A 6833-nucleotide genomic window follows, 5' to 3' on the forward strand; every position below is an offset into this window, starting at 1 on the left:
GCGGGCTGTGCTGCAAGGAAAGCCTTCAGGCTCCCAGACGTGTCTGCACCAGCAATTGCCACGGCAGCTTGAGCTGGACCAAGAAGCTCCTGTCACCCCTCAGTGAAGTAAAAGCACAAATTGCTGCCAACTGTGACAGCCCAGGGATTGATCTGGCCCCAAGGAGACAGCAAAGGGGAAGAGTGGAGAGTGTTCTCCTACAAGGACCATAACTCTGCAGCCCCTGGCTGTGCGTTCATTGCTGTCTTTTCTCACTCCATCACGGAGGTCATGTGCAGTAAGGAATTTTATCCTGCAGGGCTGCCAGCCTTTTAATCCAAGCAGTTCATTTTCTCCTTGGAATTCATCTTCTGGACCAGGATGCACTAACTGCGAGCCTGCATTTGTGATAAAGACCATGAGGCATAAATATTTTACACTGGTAATGAGATATTTAGCATTGATATACAGCTCAAAGCCCAGTGCAATTCCAGCTTTGTTAATTATAATGAACTATTGTAGGACTCGACTTCATCTGCTCCTTGTAAATCTTGCAATGCTGGTGTGATGTGCTGGTGGCTTCCTTCCAGGGTGAGGCTGGAGCTCAGCATGGTGAATGTTTAATCAAACACCCAGGCCCACTGTAAGAGCAGCGTAATGGTGTGAACGGTGCATGAGTCGTGTTGTGCTACTCTCTGGAGGCGAAGATATGGGCCTGTGTATGGGGCATGAGTACAACTTTATTGTAAATCCACTGTTTCCCTCTTTATAAGTCACAAGCAGGGACTGAAGCTGTTAATCATGAGAACAGTTTTCTACCCCCTGAGCCGCCATGACTGGCCGCCATGGCCAGTAAGGCAGCTTTGCTCATTCAGCTTGACCTCTGGAAGAGGACACACACCTTAGCCATCATTTTTTGAAGTGTTTTGGGCATCTCCTGCCAGCTGCCTGCTCTTATTGTGGCAATAACGTTACAGAATTACCACCCCTCCCAAAGCCAGTGATGGTCCCCATCCCCTAGCCCTGCATCTGACACATTCCATCCCAACTTTGGAGAGCTTAAAGCACACATTCAGGCATAAATTTTCTGTGCAGACACACCATATGTTGGGATAAAAAAATCAACATTACAAGCAAAGCTTACCCCAGCCCCCTGGGTTCAGGTTGAAATGAGACCATTGGGTTTCACTCTGAGCAAGGAGCATCCCCCTCCAACGTTTCCCTTGTGTTGCCTGCTGAGGAGGAAAGATCTGATATGACACAGCTCCTCCGACACTGAATGGCTTCCCTGGAGGGATGGAAGCTGTTGTATCCCCCTCTCCCTCCTTCCCTAAATGCCTGGGAGATGCCCCCTCTTCCTTTGCTCCTCCCTGTGTCTTTAGGGGCACTGGCTCTCTTGGTCCAGTCCGACACGATTGCTGTGGGCTATTGCAAGGCACTGGTCTACTCCCCCAGCCAAAAATACTACAGGGCTTTTTTATCTTTAGAAATGCTGAGCCTTTAGAGAATCATCCAGGATCAGGTCCTTTGCACTGAAATGGGTGTAGGACATGGGAAGAGCAGAGGAAAACACACTTTCGAGTTGATTTTGCACTGAAAAGCCACAGATACCTGTCCAAATGAGCTAGCCAGCATGGATCAGGCTCTGAATAAATCCTGTCTGTGCTGAAGCACCTGGAAATGGAAGATATCAATGGCAGGAACAGCATCAAGTTAAAAATGTGATGGAGTGTGAAGCTGGCATTGGGATCTACCATGCAGGAATGGCATGGTGCTGCCTTTATTTAGAATTAGTGGATACTTGAAAAAGTAGCTTAACATTTTGTCAGATGCTAAGCATAAATCTGGATAATAATTCACGCTACACTAGACTCTTTATAACAGTAGTTTGCTAAAACAAATTGAATTCAAACCTATATTCATTTACTAACTTAATGCATGGCATATCTGTGAATATTTTTTCATACTCTAAAAAATTCTAGACACTGGGTTGGCTGGAAGAGGGCCAGCAAATCTAAAATTAATGTACATTAAAGCATAACTGGTACTCTAAGTGCATTTGTTATATGCAATAATAACTACTTTAAGCTTTTTTTTTTTTTTTTTTGAGAAAGAGATTATTGTGGAATAGCTGAAAGAAGTTTAGATCTGAAAATCCTGGGGTAGAATGAGAAATCAGAGCTTCTTATATTTCAGACTGAGTGCAAATCTGGGAGGAGGGAAAGACCCAAACAATTTGGCACTTAGAAAACTCAGTAGTATTAATAGAACAACTTAAAGAAAAAGTTTGCTTTTTTTTTTTTTTTCTTTTTTAAGTGATAACTGGGGGTGGAAAGAATGAAACTTCTTTGCTTTTGAAGATGTGTTGAAACCTCCGCTCTATCCCCATCTCTCCCTCACATGGAAGCATCAAACTTCAGAAAGAAAAAAAGGAACTAAAAGGAACTAAAGGGAACTTTTACTTACAGCATTCCAAAACTGAAGCAAAGCCAATGTTTTGGAGGGGAAATAGGGAAAAAAGTGCTAAGTTCTGTAAAACTGAGAGCCCACTTCTACACCACTTCTGCACAGAAATGAGCATGGCAGCCCTGCAGAAACAAACACAGAGAAGTTTTTGCTGCCATCCATTTGCTTAGCAAGCGAAAGCCTGCCCCTCAATGTGACCTGCTACGCAGACAGGACCATTTGGACAAGAGCAGTGTAATTTGTCAGGGCCACCCGGAGCATGAAGGATGGAAGACACCTGGCAGTATCTCGTGTTTTATGTTACTACCTCCTACGAAGATTCATATTTCAGAGAGGAAGAACATTCATTGCACACCATCCAAAGGCTGCCTTACATTTCACCTCTGTGGCATCCCCTCCAATGCACATGAATATTAATTTCTTCTTCCTCCCCCATCCCAACAATTATTTACTTTGCAAAGGATTTACTGTGTGGCACTTCAGCTGAAGGCAATGTGCATAAGCCCCACTCCTGTATATGAATTAATTTTTAGAATTCTTAATTTATTACCAATTAATTTCTTCTAAATTATAGGAGAGACGACCTGCTGTAGATAACTGTTCCTTTCTAATGCCTTCCTAGAAAATCTCTCATTAATGAGACCATTAATTTAATGGTGGCTGGGGCAAATCATCCAGAGAGAACCCTTCAGTTGCAATCTGTATGTCCCACCTTATATTCTTGAGAACATGGTAAGAAGAAGGCTGGGTTTGTCTGCAATAAATGCTGGTATAAAATATACTCATATATGTATGTATGCAAATAGCCTGATCTAGCATCATTAAACCTCTTAAGGAAATATGAAGTTTTGAAGCCATTTCCCACTTTAGAGCTCAGGCAATGACTGGAGCATCTGCATTAAATGCTTAATGTTCAGCGGAAGTGCAAATCACCATTTAATTAACTTCTTCCATAAAATATGATAGTTTAGCAAAGTGAACACAGATGAATTATCATTATTCAAGAGGATGCTGAATGTGCTGGTGAATCTCAGACTTTGCAAAGCTGACAACAGGGATCAGGGGGTCCGTGGTATCTAAAACAGAGTGTTTTTTTTAGGGGACTATTTATTATTCATGTAACTTTGCAAACCTCCACTGTGGCCACTGCTATCAGACCCAGGCATGTGAACGCACGATTACAGACAAAATAATTATTGCCAACTGCTGGCAAAAAACAACTTCTTTGAGCAGCCAGTGCCTGTGGCTGGGCATTCAGTACTTTCTGAGCTGGAGCCCTGCAAAGCCACTGCTAATGCTACAAAAATTCACTGTCATTCTCTCAGTCACTGTTCATGGAGATTATCTGATGCAATGCGTATGTGTGACTGAGGTTTGATGTAGGATGAGCTGTTCTTGCCTTCCCTCTGCAGGGTACTGCTGCAGTGCCTTCAGGAGAGACCAGGTGGAGAAGGAGCGCAAGGAGCTACAACACAAAGGGCAGGGAAAAATACCCTCTCTGCCTAAAACACACCCCTGGATTGCTGCATCAGCCAGAGCTCCAGGGGATGAGCTCCTGGGGTGGTGGTGAACGGGGATATACAAGCAGAAACCAGGAACCCTGCTGCTGGATGTTGTGGTGCTTCCTGTTTTAGCAGCCTGTCGTAACCACTGGGTTGTCCCAGCCTGTGCTTGGCCTTCCTGGAGGATCGGAGAAGCAACGACCATATCACAGTGCTTTGCTAGAACGTCCCTATTCCTCCCTGGTTGTAAAGATCCAGGGTGTTCACCAGTCTCACTGATTTCTTGCTTGAACTCCAATTTTGTGGACTTCTGTTCATCTCCGGAGTCATCTTGAAAGGATTAGCCATTTTGAATGGATCCATTTTTTGCCATTTACCATCATGCCACACGTCTATACTCCTCCATCATCTGTGAAGATGGGGACAAGTCATTGAGGGTTAGACATAACTCATGGGCCGTCCCTCCTTGAAATGCCTCTCCCTCTCTTTCTGTTAATGGCAGATGGATTCTTAAGTGCTCATTTTATGCAGGACAGCTACCATTTTTATTTTGTATTTTTTTAATTTTTTTTATTTATTTATTTATTTATTTATTTTTATTTTCATTTTTAACTGGTACTGCTGTATCACACTGCCAAGGATCTAGGCCTGGCAGGGCAATGTCTCATCACTAGGGAAAGAAGAGCCTTGAGTAGGTTTTCCCACAGTATGTCACAAGAGTGTTTCCTGACTAGAGAATGCAGGGTGAAATACAGAGCAAAGGTACAGCCACCACAGCTACAGAAAGGTTTACAAGGCAGCACAAACCCGAGCAAGTGTGGAGGGAGAGTGCTGCTGTGGAATAATACCTAAAATGGGGGCGAAAAAAAACTGTGCCAAGATAACCTGAGACACTTCTGATCGTTTAAGAAATGAAGAATAATGAAGCCAAATGTTTCAAAGTTGGACTTCTGTTTTATTTTCATCTTCCACTAACAATGAACTTGTACTTCATCTCTTGGGTTCTGATCTAACAGTGCTTCTGCTTCCCGAGATCTTTCTTCCCCTTTTGATAGATGTTTCCTTGAAACAGCCCTTCTCAATATAAAAACACATTCCATTTGAGCAGTCACTAAAACTGTCTTAATGTCTCCACTCTTCACTTGAAAAAAAGCCCAGGCCCCAGTCCCAGTGAGGTGATTCTCTGCTTACCTAGAGGTAAATACATCTGTGTCAAAACCAGCTTAATTTAATGTCACTTCAGCAGTCATTTAACTCTGGTTGGCTGTCAGAAACCATCTCCTTTGCCTTGAATACTTGCCATTAACTTCCCATCGATAACTCCCTAATCTGTAACAATCTTGTGCTTTTCCACCCTGCTTCTTTCATCCGCTATCCCTGGTCCCTTCTTCTACTCTGCGTGATGCCCACAGCAGTAGGGTCACAACCACAGCGGCTACAGACCGAGAACCAGCACCGATCTTTCAAGATAATTTTTATCATGTGTGCTGCTGATGTGCTCATGTGCTCGCACATGACCACTGCTTGTTGGTGGAGGATCTGACACTGAATTGCCCTTCGACACCTTTATCTGTTTTTTTTTTTTGTTTTGTTTTGTTTTCCAGATTGGAAATGGGGACAGATGGAAACTGAGATCAACATCCAAAAATAAATCAAGTGTTGTAACAAATGTGCATTACGGTTGTGCATTTTATTGCCCAAGACAGTCTTGGATTAAATTTCTGGAGGTCCACAAGGCACGGGGACAATTAGAAACTTCTGGAAGGGATTTACAAGACCCAGCAGGCTAAACAGGCTTCCTACTGTCCAGCCTGGTTAATTGAGAATACCAGAATTCAACCAAGGGCAAGCAAGAGATATTATGGCACATCAAGTCCACCCTAATGATCATTATGAGAAGGAAAGATGCAAATTTCCCACAAATGCAGAGTAGAACAGCAGGTTTTTCCATACTTGCCAGCTTCAGAGAAGCTCTGAAGATGCCACAAACTCAATCATCTGAAAAGAGCATGAGAGCTTTTATGCAGGTGGCAGTTTATCAATCGATCATCACTTTCATCAACAGCTTTTCATTCCTTGTTCCCATCAATAGGGACATCTCTGAAGGTTCGTTCCGATCAGGACAGACTAATTGGTACTAGAAAGTTCAGTGTTTGAAGATTGTATGATTAGGGAAATGTACAAATTCAATTTCTTTCAACCAGATTCAATTCTAATCTAATCAGAGAGATAGAAAACTCCAGTGTAATAATGACAAAGAAAATGACTTTTTTTCAGGCCATTTAAATGTCCCTTACTGCAAACACTCCAACAGAAGAGGCTCTGTTTAGAGTCAGAGACAGGGTATTTGCTTTGAATTCAACAGCAAATGGGCCATTTTCTGTGTCTAAATTAACATTCTCTCTTTTTGAGAGAGAGAGAGAGACACCATCTAAGTCAAATGAGCATTTGTGACATTTAATAAAGCAATTATATCTAAAGGCTAGGGGCTTGAGATAGAATAGACTGGCTAATGTTGTCTCGAAATAGTCTTTCGATAAAGGAATGGTGCTCCTCTACAGGCTTCCAATGACCTTGAACAGATTAAAACTGGTAGCGGAGGGTGCCTTCCATCAGCACTGTTTAAGTCAAAACCAGATCTGAATAGAAGTGGGTTATTATGCATTCCCAGGTACGTATTCCAAAAAAGCCTGAGAGATTGAGAAGCCTTGCTGGCTCCCAGGCTATGAAGAACTTGGCAGCATGGCCAACCGGCAGTCCCACAGTGTGTTGCAAGAGAAGAAATTGCAATAAAAACTTGTAATACAAAGAAATTCCTACCAAGTGCCATGTCAGCAGAGCAGCGTCTATGCTGAGAGCTGTTGGAGTGTCTCGCCAGGTAGTTGT

Source organism: Anser cygnoides, chromosome 20 (assembly GCF_040182565.1).
Source record: "Anser cygnoides isolate HZ-2024a breed goose chromosome 20, Taihu_goose_T2T_genome, whole genome shotgun sequence".
In the NCBI taxonomy this organism is placed as follows: domain Eukaryota; kingdom Metazoa; phylum Chordata; class Aves; order Anseriformes; family Anatidae; genus Anser; species Anser cygnoides.